Below are 17,496 nucleotides of genomic sequence, written 5' to 3'. Positions count from 1 at the left end.
TCTCTAAATTTCCGACTTTGAGTGTATTGTTATATAATGACAGGCGTGTGCTCACCTTACTTTTCTTAACTCTCAATAAAGATTAACTTTGTTGTTATCTCAGTTCCCTATTTTATAAGCTTTTCTCTTTCCTTTGATGGCAGAAAAGAGCAAGCCACAAGAGCTGGATTCCTTCTTGTCTTTCTCTGTTTGCTGGGATTCTAAGGCTTTCAGCCCATGCCCCTCTCTGTCATAGACTTGCAGTCAAAGAGTTCTGGCAATTATCATTAAGTTGATTTAATGTAGCATGTTCAATTTGACACCTTGTGTTCTGAGCAAGTAGCCAGGGAAGACACAGACTATACTTCATAGTTGAGTAAGCTCAGGTAAAGACTTGTGCTAACTGCATGGACCAATGGACTCTGCTTAACTTCAATGGTCACTCTTGGCTGTAAGGGAAGCTAGTAAATTCAGTATATTCTTACTGCAAGGGCAGTCAGATCTGGCTTTGGTATTGATGTGGAACTGGCACAGATAGCTGATCAACAGGGACCACATACTAGCTTTACAATAAGTGGTGTTAGTTTTTAGTTGTGTGGAGGTTCAGCTATGATCCACCCTTCTGTTACCTTTACTACTGAAATATTTCATGGAAAAGAAAACTACATGTGACTGAGACCAGAAACATAGAGAAGAAAGGATTACCCAGACTTGCATGGACTTACTATTGTGCAGTCTGGACAATTCTAGAAGTTGCTTTCTTGAAATTGAAAGAAAGCAATGGATGTGAAGAGGGCTTCAACAGACATACATCGTTCAGTTCTCCATCCAGGCAGGAATGTTGGGAAGGAGAGTTAATACACCTCCTAATAACAGCCATTATCTATTTATATCTATGTCATCTGTATCTATATCTACCTATGTATATAAAGTCTCCCTGTCTCTCTGTATGTATAGCTATAATTTGATTTTGTGTATCATTATATATTATAATGATTGGGTGTCTTAGTTAAGGTTCTATTGCTGTGAAGAGACACCATGACCATGGCAACTCTTACAAAGAAAACATTTAATTAAATTACAGTTCAGAGGTTCATCTATTATCATCATGACAGGGAGCGTGATGGCCTGAAGGCAGATGTGCTGCTGGAGCTGAGAGTGCTACATTTTACAGGCAACAGGAAGTCAACTGAAAGTCACACTGAGTGAATCTTGAGAAAAGAGACCCCCCAAAGCCCACCCCCACAGTGACACACTTCCTCCAACAAGGCCACACCTCCTAACAGTGCCACTCCCTTTGGGGGCCATTTTCTTTCAAAGCACCACATTGGGTCATATTTCTTGCTTTATATAAGCTTCCCAACTCCTGCTCCTGATGACCTCATAGTCTAGATGGTAATCTGTTACAGAAGCTAATAGAGGGAGAATATGTGTGGTAAACTTTGGTACCCACATAGAGGAGGGGACATGCTCTGTTTGTAGACATGAAAGAATGGGCAGAGTGGCTCCTGGCAAAGGACACAGTGATTTAGGATGTGCCAACATCCCAGGCCAGTGGAATTCAAGCTAGGATTCTTCATTTGCTTATTCTACAACGTCTTCTAACACACACACACACACACACACACACACACACACACGTGCTATTCCCCTCCCCTGAGGAGAAGCTCACCACTGGTGAGCCGCCGGCTCTGGATCTACATTGTGTCCTTGTCACCCTGACTTCTGCTGCAATGCTGATTTGTAAATTTCTAGCAACTAGTCAGCTCCTCACAAAGGCTCACCCGGGAGATTAAGTTGACAGATAATTGTCAGCACTGATTGCTTTGCTGACAGTGCTTTGTGGCTATTTTGGGCTTTTCTGGAGCGTTCCTTAATTAGAGGAAATAGCATCGTGTGCTGTCCAATCAGCCCCTTGTCAGATATTATTACATCCGTAGCAGAATCAGGCGACATTGGGTTTGTTCCTGCCAAGCTGGTATGAGGTTGGCAGCCCATGGCATAGTCTGCTGCCAGGACGGTGGTCCCCACCTGGCTCTGAAGAGGTTTGTTGCTGGGTTAAGGGAAGAACATGTTTTGTCCCTATGTCTCCATCAAGGGCACCCATATAGACATCTGTTCATGGACATGTCATACCTCACAGTGGCCACTGCCTGATGGAATGTTCACTTTGTTCCTTGGGGAATCATATATTGCAGGATCCTTTGGTACTTGCTTTTATGTCTCCACTGTGATCCTCTTTTTTTCTTCCATGAAAGAAATGCAAACATGATAAGGTTGGTTACTACTCAGGGAAGCCTTTGAGGTGGCTTCCCATATAGTCTAGTGAGATCTTGATGCACTACCTTAATTAAAAGGAAGGTTTGTCTTAAATTAGAAAACATGCCAGGCTATAAGTTTCAAGGGTTTTACGGTTCTGGATCCAGAGTACCCTTTACCATCTGTTAGTGGGAAGCATCTCATTCTGAGGCTACTGTATTTGAATACTTTATTTCAGCTCACGTGAATGCACATACACAGCTCATGTGCTTATCTGCACATAAACTATATATGAGAGTTTTAAAAGATGATTGCCAAGTGTACACTGACATTTCCCATTCTTTATTTCTGGAATTAACTCCTTGTGTCAATGATTATGCTTTCTGGGGCAATCTGTATTTAACAAAGCTAAGAGATGGTCCCCATTCTTAGGAACTTAACACTCTGATTGGCAAGTCGACTTTGCAAGTGGTTTTCTCATGGCTCCCTCCAAGGTGTCTGTAAGGGTGCATGGCTTTCCTGGAGGTTTCAGTGTTGGGGCAGAGAACCAAGAAGTGGGTATTGATATTGAATTGAGTGCAGGGTTGGACATTGGCAAAGCCACAGGAATTATGTCAGACTCTTGGATTATGCAAAGAAGTGTGTGTGTGTGTGTGTGTGTGTGTGTGTGTGTGTGTGTGTGTCCGTCCATCTGTCCATCCATAAGATGACGTGAGAGTTGGTCATAAAGTGGCTAACTAATGGACATGGTGGGGGAGTAGTGTTCACAGACTTCATGAAGCCAACAAGCAAAGAATGGGTAAGAGCCAAGAAGAATGTTTTTCCCATGTGTCTGGCTTTGCTTCCTTAACTAAATAAAGGGTAAAATAAGGCCAGACAGTAGGCTCCTTCAGCTCCAGGTTCAGTATGATGCTCCTAGGGTATTATCAGACAAATGCTGGGGACGTATGTCTCATTCATGGGATTTGTGAAAAATCAACCAATTTCAGTGATCAAGATCATTCTATAAATGTGAAAATAACTTAGCTGTTCATGTACATGGTGGCCTCTGTGTGGTTTGTGAGGAAATCTTATGGTATTAACCCACTAGACACACTCATCTGAGTGCCTCACCTGAGAATTATCTCCCCGTCACCTTCAAGGGAAGGGGACGCTTCCATCCCAGGAGGCTTCAGGAGGTTGGTGCTGGCTAAGCCTTTGCCTCAGCACTACAGCAAGGGGCATGTTTCCTGTACAGACCAGGAAGTCTCTCATTTCTCAGGGTCAGCAGGGCCAAATGAGCAGCCTGAACTACATCTTAGTTCTGTTACTATGTCTCTGCATAAGATTCATGAAAGACTGCCACACCTGAAGTCATAACAAAAACTAGAGAAAAAAATTTTAATTCAAAAATCAAATATAAAAAGTTAAACATCTATGATATAATATTCATATTCTTATATTTAATTTTTTAAATAAAAGATTTTGTTAATTAATTTACACACACACACACACACACACACACACACACACACACACATACGAACAAGTGCAGTATCTGGGTAGGCCAGAGGAGGCAATCCCTTTGGAGCCAGAGTACAGATAGCTGTAAGCTGCCTGGTGTAGTTAGAGTTTTCCTGCCTGGCCCAGTCAGGACAAATCTCTCTCACCCACCAGTCCCACAGTCTCTCAGACCCAACCAAGAAAGCACACAAAAACTTATATTGTTTAGAAACTGTATGGCCGTGGCAGGCTTCTTGCTATCTGCTTCTTCTATCTTAAATTAACCCATTTCTGTTAGTCTATACTTTGCCACATGGCTTGTGGCTTACCAGTGTCTTTACATGTTTCTTTTCATGGCGGTGGCTGGCGGTGTCTCTCTCCAGCCTTCTACTTCCCAGAATCCTCTTCTCTCTTGTCCCGCCTATACTTCCTGCCTGGCCACGGGCCAAACAGCATTTTATTTGTACAGAGCGATATCCACAGCAGCCTGGTGTGGATGTGGGACACCTAACTCAGGTCCTTTGGAAGAATGTATGTGCTTTTAACCACTGAGCCACCTCTTCAGGCCCAATATATTCTTTTAATGCTTTGTTTAAAAAATGTATTTTATGTGTGTTTTTTGCCTGCATGTGTGTGCATCATGTTCATGCAGTGCCTGCAGAAGTCAGTAAAGGATGTAGGCCCCCCTGCAACTGGAGTTAGATGCTTGTGAGTCACCATGTGGATGCTGGTAACCAAAACTGGGTCTTCTTCAAAAGTAACAAGTGCTCTTAACCCTGAACCGTCTCACCAACCCCAGTTCTTGCATATCTTATAACTGACTTGTACTGCCTGTCCTTTGAGATGGCGACACATTTTATCGTAAGTCTCAGGTGCTGGGAACTCAAGAGCCTAGAGTGAGCGTGCCCATGTCCAGTTTATCCCTGCCAGTGGCATGTATCCTCAGTGCCTATTTTCTCAGGTAACATTTTGAAATTCCTTAAACTGTATCCTAGACATGATAGACTTGACCAGAATCATGCGGTTACCATGGCATCCAAAGACAGCCTTTGGAAACTCATCGACTTCTCCAGACACAGAGACAGCAAACTGTTTGAAGGAACATTTTCTACCTCAGAGGCCAAGAATAGAAACAGTATTTATCTGAGACAGTAAAACTGATTTTCAGAACTTCTCTCTAGAATAATCTTTCTCAAGATTTCTGCTGAAAATTGCTTGGTGGCTTGTGTACCTTTGCATTGGCTGGAAGCAGCTTTTCTTTCATCTCTAATCTGAAAGCTTCTTTCTGAATAAAACAGAAATGTGAATGACCCTGGCTAAGAAATCCTTTTACATTTCAGAGAGTGGTTAAAGCAATTGAGCCATCCTGTTTATTCAGGAGCAAAATGAGTCTACCATGCAGAACACGGCAGATCCACATTCTCCAAGAGCAACCTCTCCCTTCTGGTGGAATTCTTCATTTCTGTTTTGAAGATAAATTTTAATACGTGTATCTAAGGTTTAAAACAGTATTATGGGGTAGATGATAAACTGGTTACTATCATGAAGCAGATAAACAAATCTATTATTCCCACCCCCCTTTTTTGACAAGAGCATCAGAAATCGGCTTTAATGAAAATCTGCAGTACAATGAAGTATTAACTTGTGTTAAATCTCTAAATGTCTTCACTCCTGTACAGCCGCTGTGAAAGCTGAGCTGTATTTGTGCCATCCAAGCCCTTCTAGACCACTGTTCCATTTTCTGTGCCTTTATTACTCAAGCTAATGTATAACAGAAGCGAGATTATGTTTTTATTTTTAGTGAAATAATTCTTTGATGCTAATCTAATTTCCATTAATTTCTGGCTAAATTATTGAATGGATTGGGTTTTATAAATTCTTATTGTTTGAATTTTTTGCTGCGTGGAAAGGTCCTGGACCACCAGCTTTTTGCCTTAGAGTTAGGAGGCAGGGACTGCTTAAGCCATTAATTTCCATTGTGTGACATTCATGTAACACTCGGCCATGCCAAGAACTTTAACCATTAGTATTTAAACTACAAGGGGGGTAATAACCTCCCTGAGGCAGAGAGAGATTTTTGTTTGTTTGTTTTCAACCCCAGCTCTTGGCAGATGAAAGGACTGAGTGTGTGTATAGGAAAGGCCAAACTTTCCATACCTCACTCCCGTTGTTGTTAGTGTTCTTTTTTAAGACTTGATCTCACGTAGCTCAGGCTGACCCCAAGCATTCATGTAGACAAGGATGACAAGTGTGTACCACTGGCCCCTCCCCCACCTTTCCTTCAGAGTTCCTGCTCCGGCCTTGAGAATCGCACTGACATAAACACGCAGCCGTGTGCCCGTGTAAAGCATGAGCGTTGCTTAAGCAAAGTTTACTGGACACAGATAAGGAATAAGAAAGGAAGACCCCAGAGAGTCAGTCTCATACAGCAAGTTGACAAAGGCCAGTGAGCCGGGAAGTGTGACAAGGACAGGCCTTGGGCTGAGACTGTAACTGGGAGAGAAGTTCCCTTGTACTGACACCCTCCCCAGCCGAGCGTTTCCCTCTGTGCAGGTATGACGACTGTCTTGCTGGGAAATGGTGATACCTTACGTGTGAAAAATTGAAATTCTGGTTAAGGAAGCAGAATGAAGGTCAGAGTGATTTTACATCTTCTTTTTTAATGCCTTTAATTCAAAATAATATCTCAGAGCAGCGCAACGTGGGGTGTCATATTCATGACTCAGAAATGCCTCTTTGAAAACCAGATTTTTACCTGGAGGCAGAGTTGGAGCTCTGGCCTGCTCTTCCTGTCCCCAATTCAGTCTTAGGGTGCCCTGTCATAGTGGGGATGAGGAGGAGAGGGAGCACCCAGACCTTGATTAAGAGTTATCTGCTTAGTTCTCTCCCCTCCCATCCCCCAGTTTGCGTTCAGCTCCTCTGAGCCGGGTCATCGCCTCCTGTTGTATCCTTCAGGCTAGGACAGTGCCCAGCACACAGGAAGAACACTGCACAAAGGATAATTCTGTCATGAACCAGATGTGGTGGTGTTTTATGCCAGCTCTCAGGAAGCAGGGGCAGACAGATCTCTGTGAGTTTTAGGCCAGCTCAGTCTACATAGTGGGTTCCAAGCCAACTAAAGCTAACAGTGAGACTCTGTGTCTTAGTCAGTGTTCGATTGCTGTGAAGAAGCATCATAACCACAGCAACTCTTATGAAGGAAAGCATTTAACAGGGGCTTGTTTATAGTTTCAGAGATTTAGTTCACTGTCATCATAGTAGGAAGTGTGGCGGCAAGCAGACAGACATGGCGCTGGAGAAGGAGCTGAGAGTTCTATATCTGAATCTGCAGGAAGCAGGAAGAGAGAGAGTCTGGGCTTGGAGTAGGTTTTGAAACCCCAAAGCCCACCCACAATGAAATACTTCTTCCAACAAAGCCACACTTCCTAATCCTTTCAATTTATGCCACTCTCTGGTGACCAAGTATTCAAATTTAGGAGCCTATGAGGGCCATTCTCATTGAAACCACCACACCATGTCTTCAGGAAAAAAAGAAAGAGTAAAAGTGATGCCAGGCTGCACACTCCACCTCTGTCTACCCCTTATATCTGTGAATATCATAGAAAATGCTGAACATAAGAGTTCCATCTGAAATAAATATGAGCATAGAGGGAAAGAGATATTTTCGATCCGTTGAACTGAGCTGCAGGCAGCCTGAGGAGAAAGCTAACTTTTCTAACCTGCCCTCAGGGAAGTCAAAATTTACTCAGAGAAACAGGCTCCCTGAAGAGGAAGGGATGGAGAAAGTCAGTTTGGTTGGCCTGGCCACTGCAAACATTTTGATGTAAGGAGCTCAACCATCTCTTTGTCACATCCTATATTTGCCTGTTCCTTTTCAAAGATTTTACTTCTTTTTTTAACTGTAAGAAACTAAATTCAGTCGAGGGATGAATTATTCTAATTAACTGGAAGAAAAGATGAACTTTGACATAGTTTCAGTTGGCTCTTTTCTTTAAACAGCCAAGTAATTATGTAGTAATTTAGCATTAATATATAATTGCTTCCGTCTTTATCTCAACCTGGGTTAATATTTTCTAAGTTCACTAGGACCATATTTTTCAAACTATCCAATTAAGGATCAACTACTCAAGCTCTGACTCAGGCTGGGTATCCTCTTTTTTCCTAATAAAGATTTCATTTTGGGGGCACTGGAAAGATGGTTCAGCAGTTAAGAGCACTTACTGCTCTTACAGACGATCTGAGTTCAGTTCCCAGCTCCCACGTTGGGTAGCTTACAACTACCTATAACCACAGCTCTAGAAGACCCGATTCCTTCTTCTGGACTCTGTGGGCACCTAAACTCACACATTCTTACGTACATGCAGACACATGCATGTGTGTATATGCATAATTTTAAAGGAAAAGATTTTATTTTGGAATAAATTTATATTTACAGCGAAGCCTCCCCTAATGTCAGTGTCTCAAGTAACACAATACATTATCAAAACTAATAAGCTGATACATGTATAATAGAACTAAGCTGCAGGAGGTTCAGATTGCCCCAGATTTCCTACTGATGCCCTTCTCTGTTCAATCCTAGAGGTCGCTTGTGATTTAGCTGTTCTGTCTCCTTGGCTTGCGTTCTTGCATGGTCTTTTCTGCACTTTTAACAAGTTCCACCTCCTCTTGAGTGGTACATTTGCACTCTTCTCCCGAGTTAAGCACTTATCAATCAGGGACCTAGTGGAGCGCGGACAGCACACCCTGGAGCATCCTGGAGAAAACTGAAGGAAGTGTTGTTTACAGAGGTGGAGACAGGATTCAGGCACAGATGGGTGTTGTTAAGGCGACCAGAGCTGTCTACAATGACAAACAGTCCCTCTCCTTGGGAAGCCATGCAGGGAGCTGATACCCAAGGAGAGCAGTTAGCAGATGTGTGTAGGAAAAGAAGCCACTCACAGGTCAGGTATGTGGAGGAAGACAGACCTGGCCCTGACTCCTCCACCTGAATCTCCTGCATCAGATTCATTTTAGTAAACCTGACATCACACTGGAGGGCAGGGGAGTGGGGAGAATTGTTTCATCTCCTGGCCATAAACAGCAAGGGAAGGGTGGAGAATCAAATACATTTACATTTAGCCTTGGAAACTGTCCAGTTTATCAACATGTGGCAAGTTCAGCAAATATTCTGATGGAAGTTTCATAATGTAATGAAAACTGCAGTGTCCAGCTAAATAAACAGATATCCAGACTGAATAAAGGAGGCATTCACCTCAGGCAGTCATGGAATTGATAGCAAGCTTATAGAATGAAATAAACAACATGGAGACATTTGCATAAAACAATGCTTTTCATTTTTCTGTTTTGTTACTTGGCTCTGGGTTTTGAAAGAATGATGGCCACTTCTGAGCAACAGCAAGTTAAATTCTGGAAGATTCTGAAAAGGCAATTTGGTTTTTGTTCGCACTGCAAAGTAATGAAGTCAAATAGGCAAACATTTCTCCTGCTCAGCTGTGGGGACGCCCAAGGCTTAGAAGCCCTTTTCCCAGCATTTGTCTGATGGGTACTGGTGTTTTCTGCTGTGGTGTTTTGGTTTTGAACAGTGGGAATGAGTGGACGAGGAGTAGAAACTTGAAAGATTGAACATCAATCTGTGTTTGCATTTTTGACATTGAATACATTAGATTTGCCAAAACAGAAGGATCTGTAGCAATTTGTGGCCACCTCACCCCAACCCAGAATTCATGTCTTGCACATGTGTGGTCTTGTCCCTTGGCTTCTCCAGGAGAGAAGCCCTTCTGCGTTCCTCTTGAAAGTGATTGCCCTGGGGCCTTGACAGGATGGAGACTCCTTTCAATGGTTGAATGAAGAAAGTTCAGTGAAAGGACTACCTCAGACCTGTGGGCAGGGTCCTAGAATAAATAGAGGCATGGGGGAGGGGGAGTCCAACCAGAAATCAGCAGGAGTAGGGAGTCATTCATAGGGGTCAGAGAACAAATAAGTGTGTCTAATAAGGGTTGTAATCACAAGCAACGATCACTGGGCCAAAGCCAAGTGGGTGAGGGGACTGGCTGTTACCAAACCCTTCAGTGTAAGGAGAGTGAGGAACAGCCTTCTTCCCACCTGGGGGTGGTTTTTCCATTGATGAAAGCCAAGAGAAGAGAGAGGACAAGGGAGTGTGGATGGCACCAGTCAGGGAGGGTGACCTGAGGCGTGTGCAGAAGGCTAGCTAACTGGCCCGTTGTAACAGAACCCCCCCCACCCAAATGCCAGCTGACAGGCCCTTGGTAACTCAGCATTTCTCCTGGTCTAGATTATTTTAACTTTAGATTCGGAGGAAATGCAAACTGGATGTAGTAAACTACTAAGCAAATCTACTCTTTGAAGAGCAGTTTTAGAGTTTGAAAACGAAGTCTTGTTCTCCTAACCAGTTGAGGCTATAGTTCATGAAAGCCCTAAGTCTCTGAGTTGCTTTGCCTCTCAGTTGACGGCGTCCTTTAGCAATACAGAGGCCGAAGGAACCTGTAAGGCCTCTGAAGAAGGGGGTCCAGCAGTGGCCCCAACTGGCACTTTCAGAGTTCAAATAGCCATTGCAGCCAGTGTGCTGTCATTGTCCTGATGGGTTGTTTCTGTTAGAGCTAAATGTAATTACTAAATAATTATTTCCAGCTGTCCATTGGTTATTTGTGCACGAAATATTTAATGAAAATAGACCCAAATGCTTCAGCCATGGAAAGAGCCATTTCTGGGAAAAAAAGATTTGTGCTCTCTCTTACCCTAGTTGCAGGTTATTTGAAAACACACATGGAGTATATTGGGATTCTGCCACACTCCAGCTGCATGACTGCACATGCGCAGTTCAGGAGCTAGGCAAGGGGTCTTGCACCTTACATCATCAGTGCACACTGGTGATTACATGAGCTTGGTGTGGTCATGCAATCTGCATATGTGTGGTGTAGCTCCATAAGCCACCTGCGCCTTAAAAAGCCAGACACAGACCCCCTCCTCCCTTCTCTGTTCTGTTCTCTCTGTCCCCCCTGACCTCACTATCTCTTCTCTGTCTCCCTCTCTCTGTTCTCTGCATGTGCGTCTCCCTCAGGCCTGGTTCTTCTGCCCCCTCCTCCTAATAAAGCTCTGATACTGGATTTCGTTGTGGCTCCTGACCTTTCCGAGTGGTAACCAGTGCCTCATATCATTCTTTAAAAAGTGAACTTAAATGCCTCGGCATCTCCCAGAGAACCTTGCCCCAGGATCACTGCAGACCTGGTGTGAGCCTTGGAGAAACAGAAGGGGTCAGAGTGGCAGTTCAGGAGAGGGACCTGAAGATTTCTTTTTCAGCCATGTGTTCAGTGAGTGACACACAGCAACACAGCCCCAGAAAAAGGAATCCATATCGAATTTTTCTTTTCCTAGTAGATGACCTCTGACAAACCTTGACATCAGTGCTCTCCAAGTGCTGATGCATCTGCCTGCCATCCTCCATTTACTGTGGTTTATTTGTTTGTTCTAAATAACCTAATGTTTTCTTCCCTCATTAGTGAAACATGCTTAGACAAAGCTACCTTTATGTAAAGTTCTTGAGGACAAAAATGATGCTTGTTAAAATGTTGGTCTTTATGCTGGACATTCATGTAGACCCTTACTAGGCCAAAAATTGCTTTTGTTGTTCCTTAAACCAGAAAGGGTGCCTGGCCTGTCTTTGTCATAAGCCATGTTGCCTGAAGGAAAATATTGAGTGAAAAGGTTAAAAATGGTCATAAGCTCATGAGCGATTCACTCTAGTGGTTGGCCAGCCCAAGCAGAGGTCAAGGGTCTTTTACTCTCATTGCTTGAACGAATTTAATTGAAATTTTAAACAAAGCTAAAAATAAATTTGTCTAGCATGCTTTACAAAAGGACTGTCACTGCTTTCCAAGTAGCTAGAACGAGTCAGTGGCTCACAGTTACTTACTCTCAGCAAATGCTATGACCTTTGCTGTTGGCTTGATTTGACCTGACCGAGGCAGGCAGGGGCAGCTGATGCTACATCGTGCTAGCTGTCTGTGACCCAAGTAAGAGTATGAACCCTATGGCTGCAGGCATTGGCTCCAATGTGTAGAAGGTCACTGACCTTCTCAGTGCTTTTTGCTTAATTTCAAGATGGTTCCTGTCAGTAGGCAGCAATCACAATCACAACACAGCTTGAGTTCTGCTGCCTTTCACGGTCCCTCAAAGTCAGTTGGTCACCATGCTTATCCTTAGTTCTTCAGAGAGTTCCATTCCCTTTCTCACGTTAGCTCCATGGCCAGAGCCCTTCCCCTGGCTGGAGCTCTAGAGCTAGCTAGCTTCTAGCCAGCCTCCCTGCTCACAGCATTCCTGGCAACTGCCACCAATGGGCTTCCTGGACCCTCACGTGTATCAGGCCAGGTCTCTTGTTAGAAACTCTCATCCAGTTTACAGTCGCAGTTGACATAATAAAGTCCTCTATCTGTAACCACTAGAAGTCTTTGTTTGCAAATGCTATGGGCAAGACCCAGTGCAAGGTGCTGTAGGAAGGACAAACAGGCCACCTTGGTGGTCTTACACTGTGTCCTTGGTTAGCTAGTAATTTCCTGGATGGCAAGCATTGTGCTTGTGAGATATAAATGTATAGAGCCAATCAGGCTTCTAATTGCATTTGTTATTGTTTATTTCCAGTCCATATAGCTCTGTAAGGTGTACACCTTGGAAAACCATGGACATAGTCCTCCTCAGTTTGCTGATGAGGCTTGTGATATTTTTTTTTAAATGGCTCTTTTCATAATTTACATGTTTTATAAAATTCTTATTACTACAATCTTAATTCAAGGTACAATTTACTGCATAGCTACCTAATTTCCAGCACTGTATCAAACCCTTGGCATTTACAATGTGTTGAGTCCCACCAAGAAAGACTATGGGGAACACACCATCATAGACAAAGCTGGGTTTATTACTGTGCTGCAGCAGGAGAGGATGTATGTCCTGGAATGCTGTGGAGTTAGGAAGAACATGGGCAGTGTTTAGACTGAAGACTGGTCAGAGTCTGTGGACTAGGAAGTTTCTGGAACAGTCAGAGGTCTCGTGTTTGGATACGTAGCTCTGCAGAGCTGTGGTTGGGTTTTACCGCAGTCACACTGGGAGCCAGCAAGCCTGAATGAACTGGTGTTATGGCTCTGGACTTAGTTCATCTCACACGTCCTGGTTTGTGCAGTTGTCTGTGTTATGAGTCATGGTTTTACAAGCTGTGGCTTTGGCCTGGGTTCCAGGTCCCCTTTCCCATGCAGCTCATAAGCTGGATTTGCTTTGCTGTGAAAGCAGAATTGAGTATCCAGCGTCTCTCCAGGGAACTCCAGGTTAGGCTGTCATAATTTGGTATGTGTTGTAGTAGAGTTAAGAAAAGGTTTTCCCTTGTTTTTATTTTTTTAACATGCCATTTTGTTTGTTTGTTTTTGTTTTTCTTGTGTTATTTTTTGAGACAGAGACACATTTAGCTCGGACTGGTTTTGAGTTTGCTGTGTAGCTGAGGCCAGCTTTGGACTCCTGCTCCTTTTGGCTTCCACTTTCCGAGTTCTAGGATTGCAGGTGCGCCACCATATCTGACTCAGCATATCATTCTGTTGACATTCTATAATGTACGTTTCTCTATATATTATACACTAAGTACATTACATACATTATTTTATTTAATTCCAACAGTAGGAAGTAGGTGATATTTTTCTTAGTCTCATTTAAAGTAAAGAAATATTGAGATGCAAAATGGTTGAAGAAGCATTCCTGGTCACCTTGCCAAGACATGAGGGCCTTGGACTTTATTAGACAAACATTCATAGGGCATTCTCCTAGTGCTTTTCCTAATCTAAAAAATAAATCTTGGAAGTAGCCGTTACCTATAGAGGGAACTGAGACCTAGGAATACAAGGTAGCTGCCCTGGGGTCACTAAGCTGGTGGCACTTGGCAGAGGAGGTTTTGGAGTCAGGCAATGAGGCCACTGAGGAGCTTTCCTGCTTCTCTTTAGCCCTGTCCTGTGGAGTCTGGATTCTCACATCTGTGTTCTTAATCACTGAACAGCTCAGTGCCAGAGAAGATTTGTGGAAGTGTTGACGTGCAGCTGGGGCTTGGCAGATAAAGGGGATTATTTCTATATGCATCATGGAAAGCAGGCTCTGACACTCCATCAGGAGCAGGGGCCTTGGGTAGCCCTGGGAGCCAGAGTGGTACTGCTGGGCCGAGGAGCAATGAAGTTCTGAATGCAGAAGATGGAGAAACAGTAGGTGAGAAGTAATAGATCTGGAGACAAACTTCATTCTTCATGTGTAGCCAAAAGGATGCTCCGAATCATTCAGGAGAGGAAGCAGCGAGGATGTTCATGCTGAAGGCAATTCCAGAGAAGTTCTGAGCATGTCGGGAACAAAGGAAGCTTGGGAAAAGCCCATTTGAGACAGTCTGAAAGCAGCTACTTTGAAGAGCTCAGCACTCACTCACACCAGTGTCCATGTCCCCGTCGCTGCCTCCAGTCAGTCCTGAGCCCTTTGTTTTTGGAGTTCTTAGGAGGTGGTATACATTTACTGTCCACTTCAATCTTATAAGGAAGATGCTATTCATGTCCTAACTGTGTAAATGAGAAAACACGCTCAGAGGATGTAAAGGATTTGGGTAATTTACCCAATGGTCAGTGGTAGAACCAAGGCTTCCAACCAGTTTGATCCTAGCATGTGTTCTGTTGTCTTGCCAACAAGTTTGTGTCCACTTGCTTAGGAGATGCAAAATGCCTCAAACACACAGCTGTTGTCTGTCCTAAAGAGGCAGGGCTGGTGGTGGGACTAAGAGGAGAGGGGGTTTCAGAGGTGGCTTAACCCTTCCCAGTTCTGGGTCAGAGTCATCCTTCTCTGCTTGCTTTTCCACATGGAACTTCCTCGCTTAAAACAGTCGTTTCAGTAAAGACTATTACTCCTTAGACATCAAATGTGAAGGCTGCAGATGGAAGTCCTGGTCCCTGCTGGTTGATGATGCTCTTCCTAGGGACAGTGGCTCATTAGCCAATTAGCAGTTAACTTTGCGCTGTCCTTTCTGTCCCTAATCAGTGTCTACTTATTTAACTTACAGCAGGTGCTGTCACTAGGAGGTACGGTCACACAAAGGTCTTTGCTAATGGGGGGCTAGTGATAAACCTTGCTAGTTTAGGGGAGTGGTGTGGCATTCCAAATACTTGCTGCATCAGGGAAAATGTCGGAGTAATGCACAAGGGTCATGTGTTCTTTTATTATTATTATTATTAATTATTATTACTTCGGGTTTTTTTGAGACTGAGTTTCTCTAGGTATCTCTGGCTGTTTGGGGAGCTACTATGTAGACCAGGCTGGCCTCAAACTCACAGATATCCACCTACCTCTGCCTCCTCAGTGCTAGGATTAAAGATGTGCGCCACCATCGCCCAGCTGGAGGTCGTGTATTCTTGAAGCAAAGGGTGGTTTGTTGTAGAATGCTCTTATAGATGATCTTACTTCATTAATTGTCAACCATAGGTAGGGTGGCTAGCAAGAGCCTGAGCTGAAGAGTAAAGCCACCTTGGACGATCATTGGTAAATTACTTAACACTTTCTGCACCTAACTTCACCTATTTTTTTGTGTGTGAGCGCTTGTGTGCATATGGAGAGCAGAGGTCAGCTTCAGCTGCTGTTCCTCAGGAGCCATCCACCTTGTGTTTTTGAGGCACAGCCTCTAATGGGAATTTGGGGTCCCCAGTTAGGCTAGCCAATTTGCCAGCAAGCCCCGGGGCTCCTCCTCCTAGCACTGGGATTACAAGCATTGTACCACATACAGCTTTCCACACGGAGATTGAGCTCTGGTGCTTGTGAGCAGGCACTGTACTGACAGAATTCTCTCCCTGCCTCAGTTCTTCCATTCTGTCATGGTGGAGGTAAGAAGATGTCACCTCATAGGGCTGTCTTGATGATTAGACCTGAAAAGCTTTGGAAATTACTTGGCAGACACATCACTTAGAATGCAGAGAGAACTCAGCAAATGATTGGACAATAAACACAAGGAAATGGCTGTTGTATGGTAGGCTCAGGTACAGGCTATGTGCTGCCTAGCTCCCAAGACAGGAGTGTAAGTATGCCACCCTGGGGCCACACATGCAGTGACCCTTCCCCTGAACTTCTCTGAGTGTCTTCTGTGTATTGACTCATTTGCCCTCACTCCCATCCATTTTTATCCCTGCTTATGACCTAGACACAGACGCTTATGTCCATGCTTAAGTTTCTCTGGCTGGTCAGGTTGATGTGTGAGCCATTTGTGCTATTATGGCATGGATCAGTACAGTTGACCTCTTTTCTGTGTGTCACAAAAGGCAAGGACAGTCTCATTGGTCTTGTTTTTCAATTGTTGACACATCATATACTGGTTGTCTTTATGTATTTAGCATTTCTTAGGTAATTAAACATTTTCAATGTTTGTGAATAATATAATTTTAGCTTTAAAAATTACATTCATTTGGTGCAGTGTGTGTGTGTGTGTGTGTGTGTGTGTGTGTGCACGTGTGCGTGCATATGTGCTGCAATGAGTTCTGGGGATTGAACTTAATTCATCAGACTTGGTGATAAGTGTCCTTATCCCATAAACCATCTTGGCAGTCCCAAATTCTAACTTTATAATAATTTTAATAATGGAAATTCATAATTTCACTTGACCTTGAAAAATGAAAAATCTCCTTAAGAGAATTTAACTGTATGTGGTCAGGGCAAGAAGGGAAAAGGAGGAAGTGGAAAGGGTAGAAGGGGTATAAGATTGAGCCCCTTGGTCACTGGTAGAACCAGCCATCATGTCTGCCTGTCCATCTTACTCAAGTGAAGGATGGTACCTGGCAACACTCACTGCTCACATGGCTCAGTTCTTGGTGGTTTTCATTATGTGGACATATTGCCATGAGGGGCTTTAATAAGAACTTTGCGTATAACATGACCCACAAGCCAGCTACTTTAGCAAGTTCTCATCCCAAGAAATTGGGATCCAGTCCAGTTGATTCTGATCCACTTGAACAGAAACATAGAGTAGTGCTGGCCCTGCATGACAAATGTCATGACGAGTCTCCATGAGATATGTTGTTGATGATGTTTTAAACAGATTGGCCTTCTCAAGAGACCTCCTCTGCGTTTGATGGTGTTTGGTGGTGTATGAAATGGTTCTTGGCTTCCCAGGGCTCCTGCCTCAGCCAGAGAGTCCCTGTGCAAAATCCTGCAGGCACGTTCCATTTTCCTGTTTGTTTTCTGCCTGTGTCCCTCCCCTCTGCATATGTACTGCAGGCTGTGTCTCCTTCAGGTCCTGCCTTGCTTACTTCTCTCTGTTGGCGTCAGGAATTTGTGCCTCCCTTAGCCCTCCCAAAGCTCCAGGGCTCCTGATAAGGGAACTCAGACACACAGATAGCTGAAGTCCTGCAGAATTGGTTTTTGTTTTTCTGAAACCTTATTCAGAGAGTTTCAAGGCCAGTGTTTTTGTATCAGTAGCATTGCCTTTGGATAGGTCAAGGCTGGCTTTTCCTTTCAAGTCCTATATAATGTGACGTAAAAGGGGCTCATAGTTGTGAGTAAATTGGGGGTGTCTCTGTGAGAGGTGGAGAGCCCACAGTGATATGGTGCTTGTCTGTGACAGGGCTGTCAATACTCAGTTTCTCCAACTTGCTGTGTTAGGCTAGGGCAGGGCTCAGGAGAATTTGAGGAGATGGATATTTTACATAAAAATAGGATGTTAGCCATTCTATGCCCCTCAAAGATGACTCATCTTGTCTTTTCCATTCTAAA

The sequence above is a fragment of the Onychomys torridus genome, chromosome 16 (assembly GCF_903995425.1).
Source record: "Onychomys torridus chromosome 16, mOncTor1.1, whole genome shotgun sequence".
NCBI lineage: Eukaryota > Metazoa > Chordata > Mammalia > Rodentia > Cricetidae > Onychomys > Onychomys torridus.
The sequence above is the reverse complement of the archived record's forward strand: the minus strand, read 5'-3'. Positions refer to the sequence as shown.